Below are 17,986 nucleotides of genomic sequence, written 5' to 3' on the forward strand. Positions count from 1 at the left end.
ACACTGTAATAGGCTATCAAGTCTTTCCGTAAAGATGGGCTCCAGCTGTCTAAAACTGAATTGCGGCCTTTCCCGCAGGTAGAGAATGATCTAGTGTTCAGAAAGTCTCCCCTCTAGCCCTGGTTTTATAAGTAGCAAATGATAAAGTAGTCTTAAGAACTTGCTTTACTAGATTAAAAAATAATTCCTGTTAAATCTTTTCTTTAGTTGAACTTGGCAATTTCAGTGCCTTATTCAGCTTTTGAGTAGATAGTCTTATTCTTATGATTTTAGTAATTATGAAGAATAGTTACTGCAAAGAAATTCCTTAAAAGGAATTTTAAAATTTGTTTACTTTCCTGCTCTGGTGTTAGTGGCCAATTTTATGTTTAAAAATATGATTTAAAAGTATAGTAGGACCTCTTTTTTTTTTTTTGCTTAAGAAGAACCTTCTTAATTCAGGCTTGCTGCTAAGTCGCTTCAGTCGTGTCCGACTCTGTGCGACCCCGTGGACTGTAGCCTACCAGGCTCCTCTGACCATGGGACTTTCCAGGCAAGAGTACTGGAGTGGGGTGCCATTGCCTTCTCCGCAATTCAGGCTTATCTGCCAGTAATGATGCCAGTTATCAGTTGGAACAACACATCATGGGGCTTTCTTGATTCACAGGTATATATTTATACAGCATTAGAGTATTTCCTGGCAGGGTGGGGGGGTCCTCCCTGTTTGGCTTTACCTGACAAGAGTGAACTGTAGTTAACACAGATTATTTTCCTATGAACAAGTGCTTGAGGGTGTTCACTGTTTTTGTTTTGCTTTGTTTTAACTCTACTGTTGATTTACTTAGCAGGGCATAGAATAAAAGTTAACTTTTACTTGGCTCCTCAGTTATAAACTTGGATTAATGATGTCTGAATAATTCATGAAGCCCATGCCAAGTGCTTCATGTGCTTTTTTGTTTAGAAGATATTTTGATAAATTTAGTCTCCTTGCTGGCCATTTGTTTCTTAGGGTCTTAGTGACGTTCTAAGAAATACTGAATGAATGTTCGGATGTCACTTTCTAGTTACATGAATTGTTACACTGAATGATAAACAATGTCATTTAAATCAGATTTAATTTCCAGCTTCTGCTTTATGCCTGTCACCGAGAAGTTTTGATAAAATAAAAAGATAAGCTCTTTTAATGTCAATTTACCGCATGATACAAAGTGAATGGCCCTGTGATGATGTCTGGAATATGTTGCAGAAGGACTGCTTGTGGTGATCACAAGGGAAGCAGAATGGAGCGAAGTCCTGGGGCCTCTGCTGAGGCATCCCTGATAGAAATCCACTTGCCTGCCATCTGGAGCGGGAATTGAAAGGAAGTTCCTGGGATTTGGCAGGGACTTTATCCCCAAGTGTCTTCCAGTCCTTTGATGCTGATTTGCGGGAGGGAAGAGGAGAAGCAGCCATTAAAGAAGAATGAGACAGGACCAGGGTGTGGATTTATGCTGTTATTTTTGGTTGGTAATCATGATACTTCCATCACAGGAATGTTGAGTACTCCACTATCTCAAAGGAAAGACTCTCTAAAAGGGAATAAATAAGAATGATTTCTGTGTAGCAACTTGCAGGAAATTGAGACTAAAATAACAAACAATTTTCTTTTAAATTTATTATGTGTTTTATTATAAGAATTTGAAAACAATTCCCCTGGTAATCTTAGATAGTAATCATTCAACAATCACTTTTAAAATGCTGGCTCCCTGCCAGGTGCTGTACAGAATGCTTAGTGTCCACTTGATAAGCAGAAGTATGGACTCCACTCTAATGAAATACATAGTCAGTCACGTTCAGAAATGTTTGACCGCAGACTTGGTGTCATTGTCTAGGAAAAGGCCATCAGTTAGCGGGCACCATTTGACAAAAGACCTTGATACGGTAATGGTGGGCAGGGATGACTTAGGAAGGTTACCCTTATCTTCGAGTTGGAGTTGATGAGGGCATTCCAGATTGAGGGAGAAACATGTGAGAGCACTCTGTAGTGAGAGGGCCCATGGAGCAGTTGAAGAACAAAATTAAGCCAGTGCTTCAGAGGTGCAGAGCACAAGGGTGAAGTGAGATCGGGGGACCAGACCATGGAATCTTTGTCAGCCATGGTCTGTCTTTGTTTCTTTTTTTTTTTTTTTTCGGTTGTTAATTATTTTTTAACTTTATTGTAGAAAATTTCAAATATACACAGAAGAGAGACACTCGGTGTACTTACCTCCCTTTCATCAGTACTTGGTCAATCTTGTCTCATCTATAGTTTCACCTTTCTGATTATAGTTGTAATTTTAAAAGTAATGGAAGGCATTTGAAGGGGTTTAATAAGAGCAGGGGTAGGTGGGAAGCTTGACTAGATTTTGTTTTAAAAGATGATTTGGACTGCAGAAGAGGGAGCAGATTGGACAGGAAGAGTACACATGTTGGGAGATGAGTTAGGCAGTTACTATAGTACTGTCCAAGTAAAGGCCTGGAGTCAACTTAGAGGAGCTGAGAAAGGTGGACAGAGTTCAGAGATGTAGAGAGGAAGACCCCAGACCTAGTGACAGGTCAGATGTGAGCGGTGACGGAGACGGAGAAATTGGCTCTGGTGACGTCTAGGTTTCTGACTTGAACCTAGGATGCCTGAAGGATCCTGAACTGGAAGAATGGTTGGTGGTTCCACAGTGTGAAGACCACATGGGAAGAAGGAAGGCTACCAGTTTTGCTCTCCTACCAGCTCCGCAGACTTTGTGGCTTTCTGCAGGTTAAATGACAGCATGGCTTCTCACCCTGAGGCCAAAGAACTAAGCTGAATTTGAAATGTGCTCTCTTATCCCTTCTTCAGAGCAAAGGGTATAGTCATGTTTGGGTTCAAAGAATGTCCTGAAGATGTCTCGTACAATGGTACCAAGAAGGCAGCAAAGTCTGTCCTAATGGACCGGCATAGGCAGCGAGAAGCATTTTCTTTGGACTTTGAGTAACACTTGCCATGTTCTTGGAGGAGTCACCAATTCTTTAAAATAAACTAGAAAAAATATATAATTCTTTCTAAGTATTGTTTTGGGGCCTTATTCAATCATTATTCCTTTTCTTTTTAATCTTGCAGGTAAAAGACTTACAATAAACTGCCTCTAGGAAATCTTGGATTTGCCTCTGAGATTATGAGTATTATGTATCTTAGCACAGGCGTGTGAGTTAGTCCTTCCAGGAATAAGTCAGGATTAGTCTCCTATCTTTGGATCCTCTACCAGCTAGCTGCTTGATGCTGCTTACACTTCCCCGAGGAGACCCTCTGGGCCTCTGCCCAATTCATGGCTAGCTGTAATCATCTTTAGAAATTAAAATAATCTCTTTACCATTCTGAGGTCTGCTGCTAAGCTAAGTCGCTTCATTCGTGTCTGACTCTGTGCGACCCCAGAGACAGCAGCCCACCAGGCTCCCCCGTCCCTGGGATTCTCCAGGCAAGAACACTGGAGTGGGTTGCCATTTCCTTCTCCAATGAGGAAAGTGAAAAGGGAAAGTGAAGTCGCTCAGTCATGTCCACTTTTAGTGACTCCACGGACTGCAGCCCACCAGGCTCCTCCGTCCATGAGATTTTCCAGGCAAGAGTACTGGAGTGGGGTGCCATTGCCTTCACCATTCTGAGGTGGCATGTGATAAATATTTTAAGTAAAAAAGATGAATCACTTTAGATCAGTTCATTGGTTTTTCGCGGAGAGGTCTTCCCTGGCTCCCTTTAACGCAGCTGTCCGAGTCGCATGCTGTCACACCACGCTCTGTCCTCTTCTTCCTGGCACCTCTTGCTGTCTAATGTTACCATGCGCCCCTTTACACGGCTCCCGCCCTTAACACAGAGGCCCTGAGAGCAGCTATCTCCTCTCTCTCACTCACGGTGTGGCCCAGTGCCTGGACAGGAGTCTGACACACCCATTCTCAAGAGAGAGTTTTTTAATGACTCAGTGAATGTCAGTATATATTTCCACCTTTCTTTCATTTACCAGATAATTCACATAGTTTAAAGTAATTGCCTAAGAAAACCATGATTTGTCAACAAATAAATAGTTTGATACCAGTGCATATTAAAATGCACGATGAGATGTAACTATGCATTATGTTTTACGAAATAACACAAAACTTGCTTATATGGCATGATGTTTGGGAAAATTTTTAAAAACTACTGGTTTATTTCATTATTTTAGAGTAATTTTATTTCTAAGTGATGAAAGTCAGTAGATTTCAGGATACTTTCTGCAAGTGTCTTTCAGTATATAACATTGAAGATATGAGTAACCTTTCATTCCCACTAATAAAAAGTTAAGATGGAACTTGATTTATCATTTTTTATTATCATTCATCATATTTTTCTTTTTGCTATTAGCTTTTTTTGGAGGCAGTCATGGTAGTTTACTTCTGAATATTTAAAATATAATGAAAGCAAATACAACAGTTTTGTTTTCAAAACTCTTGAGGTTTCACCCATTAAAGGATAGAGGTTTTGTAAAAACAAAGTGGCTTACTGAATACTTAGAGTGTTTACACCTTCAATATTAATTTGAATATGAGCTTTTGAAGTGTGGGGACAACATGTTACATACAGATTTTCATCAGCTGAATGCAGTGTGCAAATCTGATAGAAATAATTTTTTAAACTTACTTATTTGTGACTGCTCTGAGTCCTCGCTGCTTTGTGTGGGCTTTCTCTCGCTGCAGTGAGCGGGGGCTGCTCCTCTGCTTGCGGTGCCCGGGCATCTCTTGTTGTGGAGCGTGGACTCTAGAGTGCAGGCTCAGTGGTTGTGGCACATGGGCTTAGTTGCCCTGTGTCATGTGGCATCTTCCTGGACCAGAGATCAAACCCGTGTCCCCTACATTGGCAGGTGGATTCCTAACCACTGGACCATCAGGGAAGTCCAGGTAGAAATAATTTTGAAATAAATCTGCAGAGATATGCCTATGTTCCTTGTAAACTTATATTTTTATACTGGTATTCCTTCTCTATCCTGTATTCAGCTAGTGATCTATTACAGGGTGTGACATGGTAGTCATTTGTGTTGATGGATAGGATCTCAAACAATGGGTTAGACTTACATATTGATTTTTTGTTAATTAGATTTATACACTGTCAGCAATTTTGATATTATTATTAGTAAAAATACATATTTTAAAATATGAGAACTTATGTTTTTAAAAGCTGCTACAGAAGGGAAAGAACAGGTTAAACTTTTGTTGGAAATATTGAAAATTATGCAGGAGTTTTTTTCAGTGCTGGAGAACAAGGCCTGAGCTTCTGGGTGAGAGCAAAACCTTCAGTTCAGTTCAGTCACTTAGTCGTGTCCGACTCTTTGCGACCCCATGAATTGCAGCACGCTAGGCCTCCCTGTCCATCACCAACTCCTGGAGTTCACTCAAACTCATGTCCATCGAGTCAGTGATGCCATCCAGCCATCTCATCCTCTGTCATCCCCTTCTCCTCCTGCCCCCAATCCCTCCCAGCATCAGAGTCTTTTCCAATGAGTCAGCTCTTCGCATGAGGTGGCCAAAGTACTGGAGTTTCAGCTTTAGCATCATTCCTTCCAAAGAACACCCAGGACTGATCTCCTTTAGGATGGACTGGTTGGATCCCCTTGCAGTCCAAGGGACTCTCAAGAGTCTTCTCCAACACCACAGTTCAAAGGCATTAATTCTTTGGCGCTCAGCTTTCTTCACAGTCCAACTCTCACACCCATACATGACCACGGGAAAAACCATAGCCTTGACTAGACGGACCTTTGTTGGCAAAGTAATATCTCTGCTTTTGATTTTTGAATACTCTATCTAGGTTGGTCATAACTTTCCTTCCAAGGAGTAAGTGTCTTTTAATTTCATGGCTGCAGTCGCCATCTGCAGTGATTTTGGAGCCCCCCAAAATAAAGTCTGACACTGTTTCCACTGTTTGCCCATCTATTTCCCATGAAGTGATGGGACCAGATACCATGATCTTCGTTTTCTGAATGTTGAACTTTAAGCCAACTTTTTCACTCTCCTCTTTTACTTTTATCAAGAGGCTTTGGAGTTCCTCTTCACTTTCTGCCATAAGGGTGGTGTCATCTGCATATCTGAGGTTATTGATATTTCTCCCGGCATTCTTGATTCCAGCTTGTGCTTCTTCCAGCCCAGCGTTTCTCGTAATGTACTCTGCATAGAAGTTAAATAAGCAGGGTGACAATATACAGCCTTGACTCACTCCTTTTCCTATTTGGAACCAGTCTGTTGTTCCATGTCCAGTTCTAACTATTGCTTCCTCACCTGCATACAGGTTTCTCAAGAGGCAGGTCAGGTGGTCTGGTATTCCCATCTCTTTCAGAATTTTCCACAGTTTATTGTGATCCACACAGTCAAAGGCTTTGGCATAGTCAATAAAGCAGAAATAGATGTTTTTCTGGAACTCTCTTGCTTTTTCGATGATCCAGCGGATGTTGGCAATTTGATCTCTGGTTCCTCTGCCTTTTCTGAAACCAGCTTGAACATCAGGAATTTCATGGTTCACGTATTACTGAAGCCTGGCTTGGAGAATTTTGAGCGAAACCTTAGTTCATTTAAATTCAGTTATATTTGCAATGACTGACAATTAAGACAACTTAAGAGCTATTACAGTTTCCTATGCCAGTCTTGTTTTCTGAATTTTTACATGTTTTCTGAGTTTTTACAGTCATCTAAACTTGTTAATTGATGTCCAACAGAGATAGATAAAATCAGCCTTGGTAATATAGTAATTTGACAGCAGTAGAAAATACCAGCAGAGACATTTGTGAGCTGAAACAAGATGTGGTGAAGTTTAGTCTTTCTTGAGAACTTGACTCCATCTGGTTAGTTAGCAAATGGATCCTTGTGTAGCTTCCCGAAGATAAAGCTGGAAAGAGATATTGGGAGACAGTCAGGAATCTCTGCCACATTTCCCTTCCTGCTTTCTCTGGACTGCCACCCCCTTACCCCCACCCACAAATCAAGCAGAGAGTGTGAAGCAAGTTCCTTTTGCCTGGAGGCGTGGGTGTAGGGTGAGTGAAGGGGAGTGTGACAGCTGTAACTATCAAGATGGGTTGTAGGGTTCCATCCAGTGCAGCGCAGAATTGGTGCTGGCCTTTGACTGCATTATTTTTTATTTATTTGTGAGGGTGATTGTGGGATAGGGATCATTTTACTGGCCTTTCAAGAGACTGATAGCTAGACTAATTTTGAACTGGACACGTGAAAGTTATAAGTGTGCAATTACTAAAAATATGTGCTGGTCAGAACGGTCACCTCGTCGTGTTTAATGCATCTATTTTGGGCCCACTTCCCACTGCCAAGACTCTAATCTCCCACAACTACTGAGTTTGCTGCTTACCCTTATGTGACTAGCCTGCTTCCCTCTGTCTCTCCTTTAATGGGCTGGGATAAAACTTTGGTTCTTTATCAGTGCTGCGAGTGAATGAGGAGTTATGTCTGCCCTTTGTCTTTTTATTTCCCTTTGTCTGTTTGTCACTTTTGCAAAGATATCTTGCATAGCTACCTTCCTCTAGTGGAACTGACTAAATGCCAGTATTTGTTAGCTTGCAAAGGGGCCCAGGTAACCCCTTCCCCTTCTTGAGGTAAGTGTGTGGATCTGGCGGACTCCTGGGCCAGGCTGCCTTGGCATCGAATGAACTTTGGCACACCTGCTGCTATATAATGCAGGCTCACAGACCATAAACCGGTTATCAACATCTGTTGGCTTTCAGTTACCCAAAAGAGTGGAGAGGAAGATGATATTTTTGCCGATTTTGAGTGTTGTGATTGTTCCTGTGTATATTGAGCTTGTTTTGCACACTTAAACCACTTGCTCTAGAACTGAAACTGCAGCAAGTGTAGTTTGCCGCTTATTCAGCTGCAGACTTGCTGAACTTTCATGAATGTGCGCTAATGGTGGATAGCGCTATGGCAGTCAGACGGAGTTGGGTGTGGAGGAAAGAACATGGTTTTAGAGTCACATCTGTAGTTCATGTCTGAATTACCACAGTTCATTCAAGTGTAAAATAGAAATATGTCCACTAACATCATCTCATTCCTTGGGTCATTGTGAGATGTACGTTGGATTATATTTGCATGCATAGCACTTGAGACATTCTAAATTACAATAGAAATATTTGTTACGACTGTTACTAATAGTTCTGTGAGTTCAGGTTGAGCTTTAACTGGTACTTTAAAGGAATCCAGCAATAGCATTTTAAAATGTATCTAATACCTTGAAAAATATTTTAACACTGATTTTTTTTGTGGGGGGAGGTACTGTCAGGGCAGCACCGACGCACTGTGCAGCGTGTTGCCTCTTAGCTCCCTGACCAGGGGTCAGACCTGTGCCCCTGCAGTGGAGGCGTGGAGTGTTGACCACTGGGCTGCCAGGGAAGTCTCTCATACTTTCTCTAATAGACTTTATTTTTTAAAGCAGGTTTAGGTTCACAGCAAAGTCAAATGGAAAGTACAGCGTACCCATACACCCTCTGCCCCCACGTACTTACAACCTTGTGTTCACAAGTTTTCAGCCCCTTTGGGAAGACACAAAGGAGCATGACTGGTGAATCCTTTGGTAAGAGTATGCTAAGTTTTTAAAGAAACCACCAAACTGTTTCCAGAGTGGCTGCACAGTTTGCATTCCCACCAGCATTGAATGAGAATTCCAGTTTTTTGCTCGCCATTCTCACCAGCCTTTGGTGTTTTCACTGTTCTGGATTTTGGCTCTTCTAATAGGTGGGTCATGGTATCTAATTTTTTTTTTTTTTTAATTTGCAGTTTCCTAATGACAGATGAGGTTGAGCATTTTTCATATGTTTTATTTCTTATCTGTGTATCTTCTTTGGTGAGATGACTGTTCAGGTCTTTTACACATTTTTTAATTAGGTTGCTCTTTTCCTTATTTTAAGAGTTCTTTGTATATTTTGCATAGATTCCTTATCAAATAAGTCTTTTGCAGATGTTATCTCCCAGTCTGTGCCTTGTCTTGTCATTCTCCTGACACCCAATCCTTTTTTACTTATTTCCTGGGGGAAAGAGTGTGGTTGGTTGAGGGTTTTCTTGGGGGGCGGTGGTGGGAGTGAGTTTACCGCTTCCCACTCTTACTGGCCAGGTGTTCTGCCTTCCTTCAGAAGTTAGGTAATAGTTCTGTTCAGTTCAGTTCAGTCGCTCAGTTGTGTCCGACTCTCTGCGACCCCATGAACCGCAGCACGCCAGGCCTCCCTGTCCATCACCAACTCCCGGAATTCACTCAGACTCAGGTCCATCGAGTCGGTGATGCCATCCAGCCATCTCATCCTCTGTTGTCCCCTTCTCCTGCCCCCAATCCCTCCCAGCATCAGAGTCTTCTCCAATGAGTCAACTCTTCAAGACCTTCTTAAAACTAGTTTGCCACCTCATCCCACTTTAAAAAATGGAAAATAGCAAATGTTAATGAGGATGTGGATAAATTGGATACCTGTATATTGTTGATGGAAATGTAAAATAGTTCAGTCACTATGGAAACAGTTTGGTGGTTCTTGAAAGCTAAACAAAATTTTGTTTGACCCTGCAATTCCACTGCTAGTATACACCCAAAATACTGAAAACAGGTTCTCAAATATTTGTACACAGATGTTCAACACTATTCACGGTAGCCAAAGGTAGAAACAACCAAATGTCCATCAGTGAATGGATAATTCAGTAGTAGTGTATGCATACAGTGGACTGTTAGTAACTACAGAAAGGAATGAGGTACTGATACTTGCTACGTTGAGGATGAACCTCAGAATCACACTAAGTAAATGAAGCCAGACCTCTGATCACATATTGTATGATGCCATTTATATGAAATATGCAAAATAGGCAAATCCATAGATGCAGAAAGCAGATTGATGGTTAACAGAAGCTGAAGGTCTGGGGTCTGGAGTGAAGAGTAACTTGTTAATGCTTCAGTTCAGTTGAGTCAGTTATGTCTGTCTCTTTGTGGCCCTATGGACTGCAGCACGCCAGGCTTCCCTGTCCATCACCAACTCCTGGAACTTGCTCACACTCATGTCCATTGAGTTGGTGATGTTAATGTTTATGCTGTTAATACTTATGAGGTTTTATTTTGGGGTGACAAGAATGTTTTGGAGCTAGAGGTCATGGTTTCACAACATTGTAAATATACTAAATGCCACCTAATTGTTCACTTTAAAATGGTTAATTTTGTTACATGTACTTCAGTTTTTTAAACACTAGTTTTAAGACTGTAGTAATTTTTTAAGTTTTCTCTTAAAAAATTTGCTTTTAGAGTTGTCTGTTTTAAATAGCAAATGAATAATAATTCATTATGATTTCATGAATAAAAAGACTTTGTTTTCTACATACTTCATTGGGTGGGTGTTTGGAGGCCATTTCATTCTTCAGATGCTTTGAAGTCTGAGAGACACATTTAGGATCAGATTGTTAAAGTAAAAGTTTTAGAGGCACTGTAGAAATGTGGCCAGATTAGTTGTTTAGAAATGATGATTTTCCAAAGTTGGGCAGAGTAATTTTTGACTTGGCCTTTTTTTGATGGTTGAATAAAGGAATGTCAAGATTAATTTATAATTTTGATTTGCTTTGGGTTTAAGAGAATTCTTTAGATTTAAGAGAACTTTCCTTAAAAAATATATGGAACAGAGACTTCCCTGGTGGTCCAGCAGTTAAGACTTGAGCTTCTGCTGCAGGGGGCATGGGTTCAGTCCCTGGTTGGGGAACTGAGATCCTGAATGTGACCAAAAAAGTAATTTTTTTAAATTAAAAAATATGTAAAAACACGTCAGTTAAAAATTAAGAAAAATCTCTGACCTCATCTTTGGGGAGGAGAGATGCTGGAGAGTGAGTTCAGTCACCAACTGCCAGTGATTTACTCCATCATGTCTATGTAGTGCAGCCTCCATAAACACCCCAAAAGAGAGGGTTCAGAAAACTTCCAGACTGATGTGGAAGCTTGTGCCCTTTTCCCATAGCTTACCATATGCTGTCTCTTTCATCTGGTTGTCCCTGAGTTATATCCTTTTATAATAAATCAGTAGTCTAGTAAGTAAAAAAAAAAAGATCTCTGGAAGAGATGTTCCAAGAATGGGCAGTTGGCTGCTAAATCCAGCTCTTTTATGGGCTAGCTTAAAAAAAAAAAGAGAAGGTGGTAGGAGTAATGGCTTTTTAATGACTGATAAAAGAATACATGTAAGTTCATACAGAAATAGATTTTTCCTGACATTACATTTTAAGATGCATTTATAGAGCCAATTATCATATGTAGGAAATTTGAGTGTATAATGACAATGCCTTTAAATGTGGTTTGTAGAAGATTCAGAGTTGTTCTTCATTTGGTCATTTTATAATGTTTAAAGAGCTCTTAAGTTAAATTAATTTTGAATAAGGTAGTATATTTACATGGTGCAAAATTCAGAAGGCATAAGTGGGATACAGTGAAACTCATCCTTCTATACTTATCCCCCAGGTACTCAGTTTCTTTCCTCATAAGACAACCTGTGTTATCAGTTTCTTATGACTCTTAGAGTAGATGTTTGATTATGTAAGATTTATTTATACTCATTTTCTATAGATTTGGAGTAATTAAAACATCTTGGGTCTGTAGTGAACCCCTTCTCTCCACATTTACTTCTGTTTATTCTGAGTTTTAAAGCATTGGAGTGTCTTCAGGTAAAGGACTCTTAGCTGAGAGTTCTGTCTCAATGAAGTTGCTGCCTCGTTTTCCTCTGTGATTTCTAGTGATAACTCCCTGATCTTCCTAAATAGAGTAAATAAAGTGTAAGCTGTAGTAGAATGAAAGTTTAACAGTTAAATTTAGTTCAGTCAGGAACATAAAACTTGGTGAAATATAGTATGTGAAATTATGTAAAACTGTTTTCTTTTTAAAAATTATCTTTCCATCTTAACTTTTGTATAGTTAAATGTTTGTTTTGTTCCTGGTGCACCGTGTATATCTGGCCCATTTTTTTTGTTCTCATTTTTGTAAGAATGATAAGTTAGAATTCACACATATGTAGTCACAATTGCAAAAGAACAGTTGTTGTGACCTGCCTGCCCCTGCTTATTGCTCCTCTGGACCCGCTGTAAGGCGTGTCTTTCCTGTCCATCTGTTCATGTCTCTATCTGGGCAATATAGTTTAGCTGGGCAAGATATGGCAATTGAATGAACCATCATGGTTTACAATAATTAGTGTACAGTAAAAATTTATTTCTTGTTTTTAAAAATTTCTTGTTAGTTCTATAATTGTGTTTATGTGTGGAATTAATATTATTTTAGTAGTAACCAACCGGTAAAAGTTTGACTTTTTTAAAAATAGTAAGCAATAAATATGCATGCTCACTCAGTCATGTCCGACTCTTTTGTGACGCCATGGGCTGTAGCCCGCCAGGCTCCTCTGTCCATGGGATTCTCCAGGCAAGAATACTGGAGTGGATTGCCATTCCCTTCTCCAGAGAATCTTCTTGACCTAGGGATTGAACCTACATCTCCTGCATCACGCCAAAGAATTGATGCTTTTGAACTGTGGTGTTGGAGAAGACCCTTGAGAGTCCCTTGGACTGCAAGGAGATCCAACCAGTCCATTCTGAAGGAGGTCAGGCCTGGGGTTTCTTTGGAAGGAATGATGCTGAAGTTGAAACTCTAGTGCTTTGGCCACTTCATGCGAAGAGCTGACTCATTGGAAAAGACTCTGATGCTGGGAGGGATTGGGGGCAGGAGGAGAAGGGGATGACAGAGGATGAGATGGCTGGATGGCATCGCTGACTCGATGCATGTGAGTCTGAGTGAACTCCAGGAGTTGGTGATGGACAGGGAGCCCTGGCGTGCTGCCATTCATGGGGTCGCAAAGAGTCGGACACGACTGAGCGACTGAACTGAACTGAGCCACGTAGGAAGCCTAAGCAATAGGATAGAGTTATATCAATAACAGGAAAGAATAACCTTTAGAAATGGGCAGGATCTGTGCAAAGAAAATAAAAGTGTTATTGAGAGGATTTGAATAAATATTCTTAAGTAGGAAGGTTCAATACCATAAGATGTAAATTCTTGGTGAGTTAATCTATAAATTGGACTTGATTTTTTTAGAAATTACTAGCAGTTTTCTTTAAACCACAAGAGCAATTTCTAAAGTTCAAATGGATAAGGAAACATAGAGGAATAGCCAGTAAAATTCTGAAAAAAAAAAAAAAAGTGAAGTTTGAGAGTGGTGATGTCTAGTCCATTTAACCAAATTGCAAAGTTATAATAGTTAAATAGAATGCTAGGGCTTCCCTGATGGTGTATGGCTAAGACTCCGAGCTCCCAGCACAGGGGGACCCACGTCAGAGAAAGTGAAAGTTGCTCAGTCGTGTCTGACTCTTTGTGACCTCATGGACTGTAGCCTGCCAGGTTCCTCTGTCCACGGAATTCTCCAGGCCAGAATACCAGAGTAGATTGCTATGCCCTTTTTCAGAGGATCTTCCCAACCCAGGGATCAAACTCAGGTCTCTCCTGCATTGCAGGTCAGGGAAATGGATCCTATATGCTGAAAGTATAAGATCCCACATGCTATAGTGAAGATTGAAGATCTTATGTGCCCCAACTTAGACCTGGTGCAGCCAAATTAAAAAAAATATATATATATAAAACTGTTGAACTAGATCATGAGTAGATAGACAAATCAACAGAACAGAATGTAGGAACAACCAGTCATCTAGAAAAATATAAAATTGGATTCTTCACTATCAGGATAATTTCCATTATAGATAGGAAGTATACACATTTAAAAGACCATAAATTGCTAGAAGAAAACATGAGATAATTTCATTGCAATCTTGGACTGGGCTAGGACCTTTTAATTATGCTATCTAATTCAAGTCATAAAAGGAACGATTTGAAGGAACTGTGTGTGTGGAAAGCTACACCTTAGTCATGGAGTAGAAGACATTACAGTTCTCCCCAGATTAATCTATTAGATTGTATGTTCCACAGAAGCAGGGTCTTTGTTTTGCTCATTGTTCTACCCACAGTGCCTCAGTGATTGGCACCAAGTAGGTATTAAGTGAATATTCATTGAATGAAAGTAGAGGAATGTATGAGTTCTACCTGTGTATTCACATATGGAAAATGGTTCCTGTATAGGGCTATTCATTGTAGCATTTTATTTTTATTTATTTATTTATTTTTTTCATTGTAGCATTTTAAAAATAATTTTATTTGTTTATGACTGTGCTGGGTATTCGTTGCTGCACTGGCTCTTCTTTAGTTGTGGCAAGTAGGGGTTATGGGGTGCACGGGCTTCTCACTGCGGTGGCTTCTCCTGTTGAGGAGCACCGGTTCCAGGGTGCATGGCCTTCCATAGTTGTGGCTCCAGACTCCAGAACACAGGCTCAGTAGTCCTGGTGCACGGGCTTAGTTACTCTGCAGCGTGTGGGATAGTCCCAGATCAGGATCCAAGACCCGAGTCTCTTGCATTGGCAGGTGAATACTTTACCACTGAGCCCACCAGGGAAGCCCTGTAGCATTGTTTTAACAACAGAAACTGGAAATGCCCAAAATGTCTATCAAGAGAGCTGGTTAAATAAATTATGGTACATCTGTATACTGTAACATTCTCCAGTGGCTCCTGTGAGATATCATTTACGTGAAGGACCAGAACAAACAAAGCTATCTGTGATAGTATAATTCACAACAGTGACTGTCTTTGAGTCAGGGATATAGACAGGAAAGAGGCACATGGAACTTTCTGGGGAGATGGAAACATGCATCTTAGTAGGTGTGTGGGTTCAAGTCTTGTATGAATCAGAGTCATCACACTGTACCCTGATGATCTATACATTCCAGTGTGCATGAATTACATGTCTTACAATAAAACACACAGTGTTAATAATCAAAATGACAGAAATAAACGAATTTGACTGTCTTATCAATTAGTGGCATCATTTTACAGAAAAATAAATCTTTCATGTGACTTCAGAGAAATCTTAAATTGTACTTAGTTGTTTTATGGTTAATGGTACTGTTAATTTGAAACTATTATAGGACAACTCAAATAGATAATTATCTTATTATTTTCAGCATAAAATACAAGAAGTTAAAATCAGTCATGTCTGACTCTTTGCGACCCCATGAACTAGTGCCTACCAGGCTCCTCTGTCCGTGGGATTTCCCAGACAAAGATACTGGAGTGCGTTGCCATTTCCTCCTCCAGGGGATCTTCCTGATCCAGAGATTAAACCCATGTCTCTTAGGTCATTGGCAGGTGAGTTCTTTACCACTAGCACCACTTGGGAAGCCCTTTGAAAAGCTTAGTAGGCTTTAATTTTGGGGGGCTTCAAAATTTATTTTTTTGGACTCCAAAATCATTGCAGATGTTGACTGCAGCCATGAAATTAAAAGATGCTTGCACCTTGGAAGAAAAGCTATGACCAACCTAGACAGCATATTAAAAAGCAGAGACATTACTTTGCCAACAAAGGTCCCTCTTGTCAAAGCTATGGTTTTTCCAGTAGTCATGAATGGATGTGAGAGTTGGACTATAAAGAAAGCTGAGCGTCAAAGAATTAATGCTTTTGAACTGTGGTGTTGGAGAAGACTCTTGAGAGTCCCTTGGACTGCAAGGAGATCCAACCAGTCCATCCTAAGGGAAATCAATCTTCAATAGTCATTGGAAGGACTGATGCTGAAGTTGAAATTCCAATATTTTGGCCACCTGATGCGAAGAACTGACTCATTGGAAAAGACCCTGATGCTGGGAAAAATTGAAGGCAGGAGGAGAGAGGGACGACAGAGGGTGAGATGGTTGGATGGCATCACCAACTTGATGGACTTGAGTTTGAATAAGCAGTTGGTGATGGACAAGGAAGCCTGGTGTGCTGCAGTCCATGGAGTTGCGAAGAGTCAGACATGTCTGAGCAACTGAACTGAGGCTTTAAATATGAAATGGAAATATTCATATGACCCGTAACTTATTTTTCTTTTCAATTATTATTCTTTTTTTTTTTTCTCTAATAATACATATTTCCTGTCTGTTATTGAAAAAGTGACAGTGACGCTAAGGAACAGTGACAACACAGTGGCAGCCATTACTCAAATCAAGGTCTCTAAGTATCATTTCCCACTAAAAGGAGCCAAGGCTTCTTAGAGAAATAGCTGAATTCAGATCTGGAACAAGAAATACTTAACACGAGCCTGAGATACTTTATAATGACAAAAAGCAAGAAAACTGAGATTAAAGATTTATGTCAAAAAGATATGAGATAAAATTTGTAAAAATTACTGGTAGAATCTTAGTGGTGGGCACATAAGTGGTTACCGTATAATTCTTTGAACTGAGTTGTATGTTTAAAAACTTTTATAATGAAGTACTAAATGCTATTTTGCCCCTCCTACCATCTTGTTGGGGCTTCTCCTCTGCCCTTGGATGCCGAGTATCTTTTTTTGGTGGGATCCAGCATTCTCTTGTCAATGGTTGTTCAGCAGCTAGTTGTGGATCTTGGTGTTCTCGCAGGAGAAGATGGCGCCTGTCCTACTCTGCCATCTTACATGTAAGGCCGTTGTCGGGAGGGAACACACCCCCCCCCCCATCAGCAGAAAATTAGGTTAAAGATTTACTGACCATGGCCTTGCCCACCAGAGCAGAGCAAGACCCAGTTTTAGTCACAGCCAGCCTTTCCCACAAGGAGGCTTCCACAAGCCTCTTATCCTCATCCATCAGAGGGCAGACAGAATGAAAGCCACAATCACAGAAAATTAACCAAATTGATCACATAGATCACATCCTTGTCTGACTCAATGAAACTATGAGCCATGCCACGTAGGGCCACCCAAGATGGACCAGTTATGGTAGAGAGTTCTGACAAAACGTGGTCCACCTGAGAAGGGAATGGCAAACCACTTCAGCATTCTTGCCTTAAGAACCCCATGAACCGAATGAAAAGGCAAATGGATATGACACTGAAAGATAAACTCCCCAGGTCAGTAGGTGCTCAATATGCTACTAGAGCAGAGCAGAGCAATACCTCCAGAAGAGATGAAGAGGCTGAGTGAAAGTGGAAACAACGCCCAGTTGTAGGTGTGTCTGGTGGTGAAAGTAAAGTCTGATGTTGGTGAAGAACAGTATTGCATAGGAACCTGCAATGTTAGGCCCATGAATCAAGATAAATTTGGAAGTGGTCAGACAGGAGATGGCAAGAGTGAACATCAGCATTTTAGGAATCAGTGAACTAAATGGCCCGGAATGGGTGACTTTAACTCAGTGACCGTTATATTTACTACTGTGGGCAAGAATTCCTTAAAAGAAATGGATTAGACCTCATAGTCAACAAAAGGGTCCAAAATGCAGTACTTGGGTGCAATCTCAAAAACGACAGCATGATCTCTGTTCGTTTCCAAGGCAGACTGTTCAGCATCTCAAGTCATCCAAGTCTGTGCCCCAACCACTAATGCTAAAGAAGCTGAAGTTGAACAGTTCTGTGAAGACCTAGAAGACAAATGCAGTGTATGAACCTAGTTTGGGTCTTCATTTAAATAAGCCAGTTGTAAAATAGCATTTTTGAAGCAATTGGAAATAGTTGAATATGGCCTGTTCATTAGATGATTATAATAAATTATTAATTTTGCTGGGTATAATAGTGATGATGTGGTATATTTTTTTAAAGCCCTACATCCTCCATACTTGTTATTTACCGTCGTGACCTGGAAACTCTCCTAGCCTTTCCATCAGTTCTCAAGCTTTTTTTTTTAAATCTCTGAATCCTTTTACACTCTTAAACATTACTGAAGATCCCCCCAAAAGCTTTTGTTTGTGTAAATTTTATCATCAGTATTTATTATATTGCTTCCCGGGTTGTGGCTCAGGGTGAAGAATCCACCTGCCAATGCAGGAGACGCAGATTCTGTCCCTGAGTCAGGAAGATCCCTTGGAGAAGGAAATGGAAACCCACTTCATTATTCTTGCTTGGAAAGTCCCATGGACAGAGTAGCCTGATGAACTACAGTCCGTGGGGTTGCAAAGAGTTG

At 40.5% G+C, this 17,986-nt stretch overlaps 1 protein-coding gene across 1 annotated transcript in view; it reads left to right on the forward strand.

Annotated features, from left to right (window-relative positions):
* The window catches only part of RPS10 (ribosomal protein S10), a 132,350-nt gene that overhangs the window by 54,996 nt on the left and 59,368 nt on the right, over positions 1 to 17,986 (forward strand). The window lies entirely within an intron of this gene.

This window comes from Budorcas taxicolor, chromosome 11, assembly GCF_023091745.1.
Source record: "Budorcas taxicolor isolate Tak-1 chromosome 11, Takin1.1, whole genome shotgun sequence".
Taxonomy (NCBI): domain Eukaryota; kingdom Metazoa; phylum Chordata; class Mammalia; order Artiodactyla; family Bovidae; genus Budorcas; species Budorcas taxicolor.